Here is an 18,742-nt window from a genome sequence, read left to right on the forward strand (position 1 = left end):
ATTAAAATGTAAAAAAACAAAAACAATGCAACATCCCTTAACATTATTGGCCTGATCCTCTTTGATATTTACCTCAGAAAAAAAAAAGAAGGAAAGAATAAATGCTATGCTTGATTCTCAAAGGACCAAGAACTTCCAATATTTTATGATGTGTCAACATTGCACCTTATGACCAAGGTCTAAGTTTGGCAATAAAAACCCACTTGATTGTTGCTATGGTTTAAAATATTCCACTTTTCACTCTGAAAACAGCAATTACTGTTTGGAAAGAAACATAACCCACATTTGCTAATGTAAATGCTATGATTGCAAATGGGAATCTGGTGTCGGTTTGGAACGTCAACCTCCACGCCCTTTTGCCCCCACTTGGAGGTTGTGAATACACAAAGACAAAAATCTGTTTTACTCATTTTCTGCGCTCATTGCGGCATGTACTGCATGCATGCAACATTTGACTTTGGCAGATGCGCAGCGCACAATTGGAAAGCGTTAAGTCAGTTTATTGGCTTGCACGCTGAAGAGGCAGAACTGTCTGGTCACCACATGGAGAAGCTAAGTCCTGCATTATCTTTTCTTGCAGCTGGAACCTTCCTTGATGAGAACGGTATGAATGAATGACATGTGATACTAAACAAAGAAAAAATGAATAAAAGATGGCCATTGTGTGATTATCCTCGATCATAATGTCATTTTTTTTCTATTAGAGCACTCATCGACTTACATGATCATTTAAACAGCTGTAAGTAGTCATTTGACAAAACAGCAGGCTAAACATTTTTTTATTGCCCTGCACTTTAAAAATAACTTTAGTAAAAGGATCCCACTGCATGTTGGGTTGAACTTACACAACAGACAGCTCGGTGAATTTTCAACCTTAAACTCAGGACACCACTAAATTAAAAACCTTTTCCATTATTTGAATGCTCAGAATACAAACCTGTACTCCCATCATCTCCTCACTAACTCCTGAGGTTAGAATTTATTTGAAAGGTAGACTTGACGCCGTGTGATTTATGATTTTTAGAGAAGAAGGTTTATAGAATGCATGCCAGGGAAGGTTTTGGAGGTTGCAGTCTCTTTACCTTGGAGGTCGTTGTCTCTCAGACAAGACCATTACTTGTAATATTTTGACATTCCCTTTCCCAGACCAGTACCTTGAAGATTATGCGTCTCTTTCCTCCACGTCTGAGAGACCAATGAGGAAAACATTGTTTATTTGAAATGTCCCTCAGTAGCATTCCTTCTGCTTCACTCCGAGCTGGGGTTTTCTTCAAGTCTGAGTTTTTCCAACATATTACATATCAGCATATTTTACTTATGTATGCTTTTCATACTACACATTGGGAATCCCACTGTGGCCAAAAAGCCACTCATGCATTTTTATTCTGACTGCCACTTTTGCACATACTATACACTCATACCACCTTATGTACATACTTAGTCTCCATTGCTATAAATCTTCAGGGCCAATCCAACTCCTCCCAGCTGCAGTTAGAGCAGAATGTACCAGTAGCCTGTTAGAGAGCTGTGCTGGCGAGAACAGCTCATAAATAATGCAACTGAGAGTAGCTGAAGCCTGGGAATGGTGAAGAGGAACATCTGCCCTCAGGGCGGAGGTCTAGTCAGGCCCCAGCGGCAGAATGATTGGTTGGCGCCCTTGGGGCAGCGGGCCACTAACACCAGCATCGCTTGAGAAGGCCAAGTGAGAGGTCCTGCTGTTTGGATTAGTCCCGCTAGACTATAGTTAACCGTGTACGTATGTTTGTGTGTGCGTGTGTGTGGCTACGCTGGTGCGTAGAGAAATTACAGTGGATACAAAAACTCTACACACCCCTATTCAAATGCCAGGTTTTTGTGACATTTAACAAAAGGTGCATACAATTTTATATCCATTGTTTACGCATTGGTCTCTTCTAGCACCTCTGATAATTCAATCATTTCTTTTGCCCTCATAATCTGCAGATCAATGTAGACTATCTTTAAAGTAGCCATAAATCACATTGAATGATTGCACTGTTTTCTATATGTGTTGTTTAGTTTACAAGACATCTCGACAAACAGAAATCGGATATACACTTGACATTTCCAGAATGAAAACTCCGATTCTCCTATTGCTGCAACTATGCCAGGTTATCTTCCTCAGGTTCCTGGCTAAGTGTGATTGCTGCTAGCTGTAATTATGACCAACACTAACCAGACTAGGGCTGTCCACAAGATGGAAGGGCAACACTTATGTGGTTTGAAACCATATTCCTCTGGAGAAGCTTTCCCTAGGAAGTAATCCCAGCAGTAGTCCTTGTCTCCTCGCCATGTATTCCCAAATTAGAGGAATGCTTCAATGAAAACTATGGCATACTGGGTTTGACTCCTATGACTTTCACAGTTCAAGTTCTTTCTATAACAATACTCTGTTGCAAAAAAAGGAGGAGTTTGATTTAAACCTGCGGGTGGTCACCGTGGATTGTCTGTGGAACACATCATTTCTTGGGCGATCCTGTTTCGGGAGACTCAACTTTGTCCTCTTCCCACCAGGTTCCTGTGCTGCGGTTTGTGACCGTGGAAACCACTGTTGCTCTTGAATGCACATTTTGCCCTTCTTGGTCAGATAGTGAAGAATATGGATCTGGAAAGGGCAAAAAGGCAGCGCAGTGGGGATGACTGACCAATGTGGAATTACTGTGCAATTTAAATTTGTTATTTTTTTTATTTTTTACAAAGCTACCCAAAAAGGAATTGTCCTTATATGGCTCTGCATGACTTAAAACATATCTTTGTATTATTTGTCATTGAAACAGCATGAAATTAGAGATATCATCGATCAATCTATTTATATTTAATTATTTTGCTTCCAATTCAATTAATCTATGGACAATAGTGCAAGGATTCACCTGACTACTGAAATGGCTTTAAATGGCTGAGTAATGAATTTTAGGGTTTCTTGTTTGAATAAACAGTGGCTTCGATGACTGCTATGAAACCAAATAAGCTAATGCAACGTATATTTTCCTTCAGGGAAGGCAGGATCATGGTGAGTCTACTGCCTTGAGTGCCCGTCATAGTTTCAATTTACCTGTGAGACATCACACATAATTCACGGATGTTTTAGTAGTTTGCCCGCCTGACTTTCGTCGAGCAGAGTTTCCACTCAGTGGTTGTCAGCTTTTATATATGCCTTGTGATTGACTGGCTACTAGTCCAGTGTGTCATATGCCTTTTACCCCAAAATCAGATGGAAGCGCCTCAAGTGACCCTGAACGGGATGGGCAGTAAAGAAAACGATTGCATGGACTTAACATCTATGAAATTGCAGGTGGTTACTGGTATTGAAGAGAAATATGTGCCGGTAGAGTGGACGGGCATAAGATGGTTGGCTTTTATGCATATTTAAGGATGTACTTCTTAAAGAAAAAAAAAAAATATATATATTATAACACATTACTTCCCTTGCACCCTTCCATCCATTCTTTTCAAATACAAGTACACATTAACATACCAAGTACAGGGTTGATAAAGCCCCAAAGTGCTCCTTTATTATTTGCAAGTATTTATTTTACAGTGTTTATAGTTCTGTCTAAATCATCATCAGGGAAAGTGTGCTTTCACATGTTGATGTAAGAGAACATTTACATGACTGCTCCCCTTCCTCTTGCCTCTTTGTGTGGATGCTCCCCCTCCCTAACCAGAACCACATTGACCTTGCCTTTGAACACGGCGGCATTGGGAGAGATCTCCATGTAGAAATGAACCGAGCGGCTTCGTGAAGCCAGACAAATAGCTGTACTGTATTAACAGGTCATAGAAAAGCCATGTTTTTATGTCTTTTAAGTCGAATAAATCCATTAAGCTTTGAGTTTACCTGTCAAAATTACTTAAGGTGTGTTAATTCATCTATTGATTAAGATATAGAAGGCTCCATTTTGAGGGTTGTACCCTAATTTTGTGCATACATATCTAATTTGAAACCATACTTAAAAACCCTAACCTGTTTGATGGGAATTTTTCGGATCATGGTCCTAATAAAACTGCGCATGAAGTCTCCCCCCTGTCTCCAGCGTCATCTGCACCAATGCAACTATGGAATTGCATACTTTTCATACCCATGACTTTTTTACCTTTGTAGTTCTATATGTAAATAAGCCAAATGACCACCACAGGTCCTTGAGTACATTCCTTCTGTTTACAAAGACAGACGTAGACAGATTAGGATGTCCTTGACTGTGACCCCAACCAATTTGTACAGCCAGAATGCTTTTTGAGTGCAAACACAGACCTCCACAGAGCTATCCACTCATATTGGGAAGTAAAGTCAACACTAGATTGCATAAGTTCTAAGAGACTGTCAGCATGAGCATAGTGAGAACCAAAACAAATGAACCACTAAGCAGTGCTACAAACCAATGCTCACACAGTTAAGCTTAGATAATTTATGCTCGTTTATTAGTTACTTTTAGCAGACCTGACAATTCTGCTGACTTTGTAACACGTTTCCTGCAACACTGCTAAAAAGTAAGCAACTGTGAAAGAATGTTGGTATTTGTCATTATTGAAACACATGATTATGATTTTAAAAGTCATGTTGACAGATTTCATAGACTGGCAGGTCACGTTTTTGTTAAGTCATTGTACCATTTGTTATCCTTTTGGGATTTATTGTGTTGTTGCCAGCCACAACACTTCCGATACACCACCATTCTTATTTGGGCCAACCGGCCCACATTTTCCAGTTCACTGTTAGTATGGATATTTGTGCAGTGTGCGTCTTCAAAACTCTTCAAACAAAAACATAGTTTGTGGAATCATGTTTTTCCCACAGTAAGCATTACAAGAGCTAGACACATCATTAAAAATGTGAAGAATGTGAAGAGATCCAAATGTAAAGCTCTTTCCAAAGTTCTTCCTTTTCAAAGATCATAAGGTGGAACCTCACGAGTCAAATAGGATCTTTTCCGTGTTTTGCGGTAACAGCTACCACAATACACGGACGCCTCTGTCATCTTCAAGGTAAATACGGACATTTAATTGAGGCACTGATTTAGGAGATAGGGCAATACTCAATTTTGATCCACATTGTCAGTTCTTATTCATTTGACAATATTTTCATGATTGCAGTTATTATTTGCGTCGGTATAGGCCTGACCTGCCTCAGAGAAGTGCTCCCAACATTTTGTTCCTCATACGGATCCTTCAATTCTTTGCTAATTGAAAATTGGACTGGAGTGGAGCAGGAAGATGATATATTTGTGTATACAGTGTGCATGCACTTTTACTTTTTTTGTGCTCAGCGTGTGTGTTGCCTGTACCCTTGACATGCTGCAATCACAGTGACAAAAGATTCAATGCATACGAGCATTCCTTTTGCACAGACTTAATGGTTCCTCGGGTAGCAGCTATTGCTCATAGAAGAACTTTTTAATGAGATGGCGCACACACATGCACAGACAATAGCTTATTGATGCCAGTGCCCTGTCACTCCTGGCCTTGCACTCCCTCTGTGCCTGTAGGTGCTGACAGACTGATAGGCAACGATTGTTCCACAGCTGAATTGAAGGAAGGCAAGCTGGGGCCTCTCCCTTGCTCCCCAGCTTCCCTTTTTTTTTTTTTTTTAGATTTGTGCTCGCTCTCTTCCTCTCTTAAATCGTACACGGTCTCACTGTCACTCCTTCAAATTTTTTATTCCACTGAATTTCCTTCTTCATTGCTGACTTATTTCCTATTTCCCTCTGGTCTCACTTCCTCTCTTTTTCCTCATCTCGCTAGCTCTTCCCCACGATACATCTGTCACAGCCAGCCATGCTCTTTTTATCTCCCGACTGTACACAGCCGTCTACCCAGGCGGGTGGTGCCACAAGCAACTTGGCAGGTCACATTCTTTTGCTCCTCCATCTGCTGCCTCCTTGATCTCCAATTTCACTTTATCGACATCGTCCTCTGCTTTTACTGCATTGATCCCCCACTGTGTCTGTCCCACTTCCTCCGCTCGTCTGTGTCATCACCTTCAATTGTTCAACAATCCGTCCGCTCTTTTAAATCCTTTTCCAGCCAAAGGGCCCAAGGATCAGACCAATCTGGGGTGACTTCACAATAAAATGTATATTCAAAGTTCAAAGCAAAGTTCGCTTCTCAGTGGCAGTTTAAATTAAGACGTCCACCATCTGACTGTATTGGAATGTTTTCATTTCTAATTATTACAGCAGCACTTGTGAGAGCGATAATTTGGGTGTTGACATTTTCTTCATCTTTTGCTACCAGATGCTTTATTATTGATGGTGTTGATTTGAGTCTACCCATGTAAGGAATCCATCCGTTTTCTACCTTATCATATTTACTGTTGCTATAGTCTATGCCAGCTAACTCGGAACAAAACCCAAACGATACCCTGAACTGGTCATCAGTCAATAAAATGACACATGCAGATACAAAAAACCAACCACAAAACATTCTCATTGTTACTGAGCGGGAACTGAAGTCACATTGGCTACCCAGAAATTAGGCGTCTTAACTACTAAGTGACTACATCAGTGATTGTCATCCATCCATCCATCCATCCATCCATCCATCCATCCATCCATCCATCCATCCATCCATCCATCCATCCATCCATCCATCCATCCATCCATCCATCCATCCATCCATCCATCCATCCATCCATCCATCCATCCATCCATCCATCCATCCAACCATCCATCCATCCATCCATCCATCCATCCATCCATCCATCCATCCATCCATCCATCCATCCATCCATCCATCCATCCATCCATCCATCCATCCATCCATCCATCCATCCATCCATCCATCCATCCATCCATCCATCCATCCATCCATCCATCCATCCATCCATCCATCCATCCATCCATCCATCCACCCACCCACCCACCCACCCATCCATCCATCCATCCATCCATCCATCCATCCATCCATCCATCCACCCATCCACCCATCCACCCATCCACCCATCCTACTCCTGTTATGGATAAAATGTAAAAATGGCTGCTGTTGAATTAAGAGTACCGATAGAGATATACTAGTTTGCTTCTTGGATACGGTTGAGGTGTCTTCACGCTGCAACTGAAGAATTATAACACTGTTTGCATGTCCCTTTAACGCTGTCTGAATGTGTATGAATTGATTGTATGTTAAAATTTGTGTGGTGCGCAATAGAATATACAGTATAAAGCAGAATGTAAATAAAATTTGCCCTTGTGAGGGGATTAGTGATTGCCATGGGGTACAAGCTGTTGTCTGTCCACTAAGCGGCAGTGTTACATCATTGCTGAAGTTGAGGCACAGGTCGCCTCTGGTCATATAAACAACCACATGTGCGTGTTAAGTGCAGTTACACAGTTCCTCTGAATGATCTACAGGGCAGGAAAGGAAAGAATGCACTACACACACACACACGTACGTTATATGATTCCGTATGTTAGTTGCCTTAGTGGGCATGTTCCACGGCCCACATTATGTTTACATTGAGTCCAGTCAGACTCCTTAAAGGGATTGTCTGTAAATACAGTATTGTGTTGGAGTCCAGCTGCAGTCGATTTATTGCATTGATGACATTGCATTGGAGTTATTGTCTGAGATCTGCATACAAGGACTGTGATGAGTTTGTAAATAACACTTGTAGCAAACAGCACTCATCTTGGCTTTATTAAAATATTAGGGTGTTCCTTAGAGATTCACACATTTTCTTTCCTTCCTGGATTCTATCGTCACTAAAAAGGTTTGATTCAATTCAATTTCTACCCCCCAAAAAAATTGTAGTGGTATTTTGTTTGCGCAACTCCATTTCCTACATCAGGCATAAATGTCTGGGATTTTTTTTTTCATTTAAATTTTGAAAACCTTTACATGGTTATCTTTAATGTTCGCTGTGCTAATACTAACTACCAGAAGATGTAACTATCAGAAGACTGCATATTCTCAGTTGAATTATTTCATGGATGTCAGAAAGGTCGAGACACAGCTGTGAAGCCATTTCGGCGAGATTGCGGAAGGTCTTACCCCCTCCTTCGGGATTTCTACTCTTATACTCTTGGTCGCCCACCCACAGAGGTCTAGCCCGCAGGTGACTGTGTGACTGAAATCAACTAATAAGTGTGCCAAGGGTGTCATAGAGCTAACAATACCATTACTACTCCTACTACCACGACTGCACCTACTACTATTTCTGGTACTACTGTAGGTTACTTAAGGCTTTTGTCGAATGACTGCTTTGGTAATCCTGTACACTGTACAGTGTACAGTAATAAGCGGTGACCCACAGATCTCAAATAGTTGGCAAATTATATTATTTTCCTGTGATACTCATTTTGTTGGGAAATGGTCCAGTTTGAGCATAATTCAGTGCTTGTATTTTTGTGCTACTTCCTGCTAAATTCTTGGCTTATGTGAATGATCTATTACCTTGTGCTTCCATTTTATTTCTTTCCTCTGTTAAACGAGACATTTCCTAGTATAATTTAGTTTTTAGGTGACAGCCTCACAAGGTTTATTCAGCAAAGTCTAGTTAAAACACATTTATTGTAGACATATTTCATGTCACGTGGATTTCAAAATAGTAGATGCAGTCTGGTATAAGAAATCAAAAAAGGTACCGTTTTTTTCCGTGTATAGTGCGCAAAATTTTACTAATTTATTGTCCTAAAATCCGGGGTGCGCATTATACATGGGTACAAAAAAAAAAAAAAAAAAAATATTTTTTTTTTAAATTCTTTTTTTTTTTTTTTTTTTTTAAGTCCCAATGATCGTCACACACGCAGGGAGGCAATGGGTCCCATTTTTATAGTCTTTGGTATGGTCTTAACTAGGCTGGATGTAATTGTTTTTGTTGGCGTTGATTTCTCCGACTGCCCATAAACGCACCACCGCGCTTCGTGCGCGCACGGGACAGCAAACGAGCAGGTGATCGAGCAAGCGTCTGATACGAGAGCATTGCGGTCGCATGGAGCGTGTTTGAAGTGAACAGCAGAGAAGAAAGGCAAAGTGTTGTGAAATAAAATGCACAGAACGGATGCGCAAGACACGTCAGCTATATAAAGAGCGAGAGTTGTTTTCTTCCTATTAGTTTCAATTCACAGTTTAATTAGCAGTTTCAATCAGCAAATAACAAAATGCGTATTACAGGTAATATTTTATTTCACAACACTTTGCCTTGTTCCTTTGGTCTCTGCTGTTCATCCTAAAACACAAAGGCGCTCTTTAAGCAAGGCCACAGTGAGCGCCCGGCGCGCTGCACCAAATTAAGCTCCCTGCGCAGTGCGCACTGAGGTCCACTTAAATTTTAGAAAGTACATCAGGACTTTAAAAATATCTTCTAAATTTCAGCGACGGCTCTGTCACAATAATCGGCCAGCCCGGTGCAGTTGGGCGGTCGGCGGCGCGCTACGGTTGAGCGTTCTCTCGCACGCTCTCTCTCTCACTCTCTCTCGCTCTCGCACACACGCAAACCGGATATCATACGGAGGCCGCCATTACAGATGCGCAGAACGGATGAGCAAGACACGTCAGCTATATAAAGAGCGAGAGTTCAGTTCTCTACCTAAATCCGTATTACAGGTAATATTTTATTTCACAACACTTTGCCTTGTTCCTTTCTTCTCTGCTGTTCACTTCAAACACGCTCCATGCGCACGGAGCGCGGTGGTGCGTTTACGGGCAGTCGGAGAAATCAACGCCAACAAAAAAAATTACATCCAGCCTAGTTAAGACTATACCAAAGACTATAAAAATGGGACCCATTGCCTCCCTGCGTGTGTGACGATCATTGGGACTTAAAAAAAAAAAAAAAAAAAAAAAATTAAATTTTTTTTAAAAAAAAATTCATAAAAATTCGGTGCGTATTATACATGGGTACAAGCTTTTTTCCAGCATCAGCATGCCATTTTTAGGGGTGCGTACTATACATGGGGGCGCACTATACACGGAAAAAAACGGTAATTGTAAAAGAAAGTCAGATTAGCATTATACAATTAAAACCCGGAGAAGAAGCTTCGAGAATTAAGAACAAAGCTGTCACAAAACTGCTGAAGATAAATAATATGGTGTGTGTAAGAGCTTGCGTGTGTGCTTGTGAGACTGTGAGCGCTTGAGTGTGTGTGCTTATGTGTGTGTGTGTGTTTGTCTAGAGATGGCCGACAGGGCTAACGCTTCCAGATGTGGAATGGGCAACCTGCCTGTCGGGACCCAAACACAGGAACTTCCCCCCTTGACGGCGGAGATTAATCTAAACCAGGGGAATCTGTACAGCAAGATGGAGGAGGCATTGGATGTGTGTGTCCTTTTGTGAGTGGTTTAGTGTGTGTGCATGGGGGGGGGGGTTGATGTGAATGGTTTTATCTAAACTGTATGCTCCCATTGCTTTATATAGAGAGATCTATCCCTTTGCCAGGTCATTGATGGCGCCCCGTGGATGAATGCATATGAACATTATGGAAAAACATAGTGTCATGCTGGCATGTACACATTATTTACAATATGACCAACCCAAGAAAAGTATGATAAAGTGGCTCCAAAATTTCATCATGAGGATAAATCATGACATGTATATACAGTAATCATGCAGTCAAAACACATGTACCGCACCCCTAATGATAGTTTTCAAATTCAACATCTAACAGTTGGAATGTCAAGAGTCACCGTCAGAAGCGATCGTAATTGCTTTTTTAAATTGTCATGGAAGACTTGCAGACTTTGCCCTGAGCTCAAGGGCTAAAACGCTCCGTATTGCCCTCTTCTATCAGTTGACGGCTTTTCTAGGTTAATGGTATTTCACCAACTTTCTCTTAATTCATATTTCTGACTTTGATTCACGCCCCACTGCACTCTTATGCAGCCTTTCCATATTATCTGACAGGACATCACGTTCTGGCGTTTATCAATTAATTGCATTTGGTTCTTGAGTGCCATTGTGAGCCAAGAAGCCCCCCCCCCCCCCCCTCAGTAAATGAATGATACATGTCCCAAGTAGCGTTCTTTATATAGAGGAGCGTAATTAGGTGTCAGACCCAGTCAATATCTGTGGGTCATTCACCAACATGCTATGACATCATTGTCTCACTTTATATTGTATTACCGTATTCCCCGCACTATAAGGCGCACCTTCAATGAATGGCCCGTTTAAGGCGCACAGCATAAATAACTAAACGTTGCTCAAACGTTAATGCAATCACAATATAATAACACTCGAAATAGTGAAAACAATAACAATATATCAATAACTCAACGTTGCTCAAACGTTAATATCACACAACACACAAAATAAACACGTAAAGCTTACTTTAATAAATTAGTCCTCATCCACGAATCCATATTGGTCCATATATAAGGCGCACCGGATTATAAGGCGCACTGTCGGCTTTTGAGAAAATTGGAGGTTTTTAGGCGCGCCTTATAGTGCGGAAAATAGGGTAATCATGACATCCTCAAAATGCTTACTTATTACTCTGTGTTGACATTATGCAATTGGTGTCCCTCACTGTGGTGATAAATAATCCATCCATTTTCTGTACCACTTGTAGGTGAATTGCAGCTGACTTTGGGTGAGGCTTTTTACACCTTGAACCAGTTGCTAGCCATTTCTACAGCACATTCTGTACAAACCTACAACATTCAAGTTCAAGGATAAATTACACACAGTGCATTTATTTGTCTTTTACGTTGTAATGCCACGACAGTAATTGAAAAGTGTATTTTCGTCCCCGCTGACTAAATGTTGCCTCCCTGCTCACGTTGAGAGAGAGTGTGTGTGTTGTGTATACAATTAAATTAGCCAGTGGTGACTTCAGAGCTGCACCGAGTTTCTGGGCTTCACAAATTAGTTAAATGGCACTTACTTGATTGCTCAGTAAAGTTGTGTTTGTTTGTTTGGCTATGTGACAATGCACATTTCTTTCAATGTCTTTGGTGTTAGCTTGTTTCACAGGCTTTGACCTTTGCTTCCCCAAGCGACTGGCCAGTGAAAACACTCTTGGCGAGGCGGAAGGGGACATGGCCATTCGGCTTGCATAACGCAATGGCAAGATTCAGCCCACAAACCAAGCTTACCATTGGCTCAACAGTAGTTTATAGAGGATGAGAGCTGGCTCACTGCATGAGGCAGATCCACCACTAAATTAACTTTGGCAATAAATTTTACATTAATAAAAAAATCCTTGGGTATTTTCATAAAGGCCATACCAAAGACACCTGGCAGCTGTTTTAAATTGTAGAAAAGCATGCGTGATACTACTCTGTCACTTACAGTTAAGAGTGTTGCAGTGATTTTGCCAAAATAGTTAAAGATGAGACTGTTTTTTATATTATTATTTTCCACGGGAAACGATGCATTGCAAATCCGAACAAATTGGAGGTAGACCCAGAATGGATTGTGTTCAGACGCAAACATTCCACTCTACACCTACTTTAAAATGCCATTACAGTTCTGTTACATGGTGGTGACTTGCCATACATATACCATAATAATTATAATGAATATATATTCTCTCAGTCTGTAAGATCCTTGCGGGCATTAGCCATTTGCTCAATGAGGTCTTGTTTTGTGCTTGTTTGTGCCATGGTGTAAATTCTTAGGAGCTTGTGTGGTCGCGTAAAACTTTAATGATGCACACATGGATGTAACAATCCCGATCTGATTGCAATCACAAACTCTATCCGAAATAAATTTCCAACATTCGCTCACAAAAACAACAACAAACATTTCACTCCAACTTGGAGAACATGTGTTTTCTGTCTGCACTATCTCCATAAGTCCCTTCCTTGCTGCTGTTCTCCATGACCAATGGCATGACGCAACATCTCCATCCAACCTTGGGAAGCACAAGATTATTGTAATTACACGGATCTTGCTCTCCCACAAAAATTAGGAGGATTACATTAACGGCCACTAAACTCAGGGGGTAACTATCTCCTAGCGACCACCGACAACAATTTAAAACTCTTATTTTTGCCTACGCTATTTGCATTTTGATTTGCCTCTTCACTTAAAAAAGTGAAGACATCGGGCAAATGAATTGTTGAAGTAGATGGAAAGTTGGAGAAGGGAGAAGAAAAGAAAAAGTCCTTTGCCAAAGCTTGTCTGCTTCTGGCATTTTTTGCAAAGGAAAGGTGAAGCCATTCGTTCAGTGCATTTGAATACAGGCTTGATTATAATAATATTAAAATCATGCTTGCTTGGTACATTTCCCAATGTTGGTGAGTTTTTGCCAAGAAATACTGAAATTTGTGCGGTTATTTAGATTTGAAAATGAGTAAGGAAGGCATCTACACTGTTCATTTACCGTCTAACTTTATATATTTAATGCTTTTTTGTGCTCACCTTCCAGGTCTGTGAATGCCGTCAGGGATTAACCGCATACTTTTGTTCGTTAACATTTTCAGGCTCCAAAAGCCGAGTCCAGGGAGTTAAAAAATATCCCAGACCCCAAGTGAGCTCCCTGAAGGATGCCGCGAGACTCATTGGTTCTGCATTTGCTCAGCTTCCTTCACGGTGTTGGCACCCGTGACAGGCATGTCATATTGATGAAGCCCGTTCAGAGGCGAGGAGAAACAGGAGCGCAGCATCATCACAGGAGAACTCAGGAGTCTGGTGCAGAGTTGGAGATGGCGTGTCTGGGATTAGTTTTGCTTTGCTGGGCTGCAGTGTTGTTTAAATGTTTGTGATCTTACAGAAACAATCTCACACCTTCCTTTGGCCACTTCACATGTGCTTGAGGCATTTGTTGTTTCATGTGAACATGATCTCAATTATAGTTTTTATATCAACAGGCAAAGTGCTCTTACTCGTATATGTTAATTATATTTTGCTTGCTTCAGTGAGTGAAACAGACTTCTATTCATCAAAGTGAGAATGCACACATTTTATTCCTTAGCTGTGTGTTTCAATTGCCGCATAGTATTTGACCTCTTCTCACCTTATCAAATATTATGAGAAGGTTAAATGGGGTCACTTTATGAGAAAGATAACAAAGGGCCAGGTTCACCGGTAGAGAGCTCCCATTTTATGGTGTTGTTTGTCCTCAGGCTCAGGCAATCATCATTACGCAGCGAGTCAATCTCCGGTGTGTCTTCTCCGACCGTCTTATTCACCTTTTTTCAAACATAGTGAAATAATTTAACCACATAACCTATAAAAGAGAAAAATTAAGATGATTTTTCTTGCTTTGGGACTAGATGAATATGATGAATGTTTCAAGGAGATTTTATCTGCTACATCCTTAACATCTCTCTTTTTATCTTCCTGGCTCTTATTCTCAGACTAGCCTCATTTAAGAAAGATGTGCCGTAAAGCTTTAATTCAGCTCCCGGCTTGTTTTAGCAAATAGCTCCCCTGATGATGAGTGCCTCTTGAAACCCGTAAAAAAATTTTTTTTCAATCTCACAGCATGTGAAGTCAGGTTTTTCTCGTCCTAAGGTTTTCATTTAATTATGAGCAAACTTCAGTTTTGAATTTCAATTACTGCCTGCATTAAATTCAATACAGAGCCACATTTTGGATTCATACTCATTTATACCATTGTGCAAATTGTAAATAATAAGTCGCTGTCGTAGAAACTGTCGTGAACCAAAGACCACCAGTATTTTGTCGACTGAACGTTCAATTGTGGCCTATTTATTATATCCTACTAATTTCACTGCAACATGTCAACTCTTGATTTAATTAGTTTTGATCAGTAGCATTACTCAAGTTACCTCTTGAGCCTGCACATGTCAATAATAATGATGAATTGATGCATATTTAAATGCATTTCCTTGAACTTCATTTCAGCTGATATTATGTGACATCGGCAGAGTGGTCAAGAACGATCGTGTCCATCTGGTAGCATCTGCTGTTTGACATAAATATTGACACTTATTTAGAGACAAAGTGGTCGATGCGGTTCTGCATGATGGTGTGTCATTGCACATATTGTCTCTCTCACTCTGTGGGAGTCTCTCTGCCTCCCCATATTTTGTGGATTGGGTTACCGGGTAACCAGATTCGCATTGGTGTGTGACGTTCCTCATTCCCCTTGAGAACGTCAACAGCATGGTTTGGTTTTCATCAGATTCACTTGCTGGCATGAATGTGTGTGTGTGTGTGTGTGTACGTATACCTCTAAAGAGTGAAAGTGTACACTGTACAAGGAAAGCCCATTACTTTTAAAGCCTCAGGCCTGTGATTGACTGGTGATCTATTAGGAGGGATCCCACCTTTTGTCAAGTGTCAGCCCCGCCCACATCCCTGTGCGGGACAAGTGGTTTAGCACCTGGGCGGATGGCCGCTGGATGTATAATTTGAGAAGGCAATGTTGTAAGTCAAATACCCCATATAAACACAGCAGCATTGTATATTCATAACACTTAATATATGACTTCATCCTTTTTCTATTACCCTGTACTAACCACTGACCTATATCACTTTCCTTCTTTTAGAATTTGACTCTGGGTTTTGTTAGATTTAACCCATCCCTCTTCCCTTTATTTGATGCTTTTGATGTGGAGAAAAAAGTAAGATTGGGATCTGAACTATCCCCCACTTTTAGTGTCACAGCGGAGGTTGAAGTCACTGCTAATAGAACACGAGTCTGTGATGAAACAATAAACAGACCGGCACTTTAGCCTTCACTCTCATCGTACTGCAAAATAAAATGGTGTGGAATTCGCATATGGGAAAATTACAATTTCACCATTTATCATGTAGCTTTTAAAGTGACAGTACTTCCAGTTTCATGTATTGGCCAAACCTCAAAACTGTATATCCCTCTTAGGGAGTCAGCCAAACCTTTTCCACATCTGTATTGAAAACACAAGGTCTTACTTACGGTATATGAAGGGATTTAGTATAATTTGATTTGTTGGATGAAACAGCAAATGTTTCATAACATGTTCGGTTTGTCACCTCCGTATGTCACATTATGACACCCCAAGTACCAAACACCAGAAAGCAGCATGTATTACCCACCACAAGGAAATAAATATGCAATAAAATGCCAATCTTTCCCCATTTTATTTCGCACCGTAAGAGTTCCCTTGCCATTGACTTTCTGTGACTCTTCCATAATTGTTAAAATTATCAGTGCTTTCATATTAGAACTAAAGCATGCTAACATGTTTCAAAATGTGTTATTTATATTCTCCTGGCAAGTGGTTGCTGTAGAAACTTGTGTCTATTGGTTTTTTGGCCAACATCTGAAGTTTACAAAAGAGTATCTATTTTTTTTTGTCTACAATTAAGAACAGCGTTTATAATTCCAGTTTCGGCCATTTAAAGAAGTCAACCTAAAAGATGTCTGCAGGCTGGCAAATATTTCCGAAAAACAACTAATTTGTGCCCTAATAGTGTTGATGTTATTAAAAGCAGTTCAGAAGGAGAGATTTAACAACATGTCCTGAAGGCCGCTGACCAAATTATTTGTAATTTAATTTTACCACTTACTTTTAATTGAGTGATTAACAACGGAACATCTGAGGAATGTTGTTGATAAGAATCACTTTGGAAACCTACGTCATTAGCATACTTTATTACAATTAATGATAAGAGATAAACATTTTGCTAAGCATGCCTTCTATCATTTCTAACCTTTCTTTAAGGCTTCTGAATCTTAACCCTGTAGTCACGCCTAATTGTGTGGTTAAAGTTAAAATCTGGAGTCCCTGTTATCAGAGTGTCACAGGACTCACATGGCACGTGAAAGATGATGGCAGCAGCTCCTGTGGTTGCCTTTCTTGTGGTCATCGTTGACGAATCAAAGTTTACCGCTAAGTCTACGGATTTTAGTGAGGTCAAGGGCTTTTTCTCTCACACGTCCCGCATAATTGGTCAAAAGAGATGGCGTGGTAACGCCCCCCACCTCCCATCCTGTGATCTTGTGACCATAGTTGGAGAGTTGAGGTAGCGGGATCCGGAATTGCTGCTGGTTAAAAGAAGTTTAACCTCCTGGCCCCTTGTGCAAACCACTCCTGTTTTTTCCTACTTGTGGACAGTGTAGCTGAGTCTTCATTAATCAGTGGTACCAGTTTAAAGCCTCACATACGTTATCCTAAGGCTCATTGCAATTAGTTAGACATATTGACGCCTAGCACATCAATATACCCTGCAATGATTGGTTTACTGAAGGTAATCCAGCTTGCAAACATGTATGTTAAAGGCTCTTAAACAGATCACCAATTGTTTTTGCTCACAAGTTAAAGGAGGGGGGGGGGTATCTTAGCCTTCTCTGACACCTTTAAGTGTAAAAACAACAACAACAACACGCTGTAGCACGGCAATGTCTTCTTAGCCAGGAACTGTCAGATGCTCAGGGCATGGTGATACAGCCATGCTACAGTTCTACTCTTCTCACTGCCCTCGCCTGGTCCACATTAAAGGGGGAAAAAAATAGTAGTTTGAATTTGAAATATAATGTATCTTTTGTGACACCAGTCTTGGAACATATCTTGATCTGTTTCTATAATGTTCCTAATGTGGATAGTTAGTGCATCAGCATGTTGCCTTTTGATGGACCACGCCTGTGTCTATGCTCTTCCTCTTAGCCAAGCAGAGCTAAAGGTAAGACCTCCATTAAGGGGCCAGTGTGGTAGTTGAGTTATGTGCCATCTATATACAGTACATGACTGGGAGGCAGCATACAAGCCAGTGGATGTCTGTGCAGATGCATTGCCTATTGTTATATTGCTATAATTTATGAGTGACAGCTGAGATGTGATAAGAGATGTGGCGGTGGAAATCAGATGCCCAGAGGTCACTCGCAAGGTCCTGGGGAGAAGTTCATTATAGTATAGACTTTATCGATGTCCTTCAATTATATATATTGTGTGAATGTGTGTGTGTTTCTGGTGACAGCACAGATTGTGGGTGAGCTGGCCAAGAGGAACAAAGATGAAGACTGTGATATGCGAACTGTGAAGGGCCAGGCTGGTTTGTGTTTGCTGCGGCTGTTGGGACGTTTCCTTGGTAGTTAAAAAACATCCGCGCTCGATTGTGTGCCTCTGCGTGTTCAGTTGTTGGCTCATTTATCTCCTCTTTTGCTCCATGCGCAGGGCAAACGGCCACAACTGTGCGGTTGCACATGCTATTGTGTACTTGTGTGTATGTGTTGCGTGCAAGATGGAAAATGGGAAGGATGTGGACCAATGGTGGAGGGCAGTCTAATTCCTCTGCTGTCTCCTGGCCTTGATTCCCTTCACTCACAAGTGTGACTGCAATTTGCGCGCTGTCTTCAGGTTCAAATTTATGACCTCGCCGGGTCTCGCTGAACAAAAGAGTGGATTGAAGGCAGAAGGCTCCATAGGGCCCCCATCAAGACCCGTTCTTGTGAGCGCTACTTAATTGATGCCAGATCTTCTCAGGGGCCAACAGTAAATGAAGGAGGTGGATTACTGGAGAGGAACATACTGCACGCGTTCATGATGCATTTATTTAACCATTGGTATGATAATCCTATTGCCCATCCTCTGAGGTTGCACAGTGAGGGCCTGCCGCATGGAGGCAATCACAGTGGTAATGCATTATGTGTCTGTCTGGCCATGTATGTGTGTGACTGTGTACGGGCTTTCTCACAAGTGTCAGTGCCTCACTGTGGCGTGAGTAAGTAGGGTGTTGACCCCATCTATCCCGGGAGACCATATGGATGCAATCACGCTCTGTGAGGGAAAAGGAGAGAAAAATTATAAGCGCCAGAGTAAAGGGGAAGAAAGCAAAACAGAGGAACATAAAATGAAAAAAGAGGAATAATTTGGCTTGGGGAGTGTATACTTGGAAGAC

This window comes from Syngnathus typhle, linkage group LG14, assembly GCF_033458585.1.
Source record: "Syngnathus typhle isolate RoL2023-S1 ecotype Sweden linkage group LG14, RoL_Styp_1.0, whole genome shotgun sequence".
NCBI lineage: Eukaryota > Metazoa > Chordata > Actinopteri > Syngnathiformes > Syngnathidae > Syngnathus > Syngnathus typhle.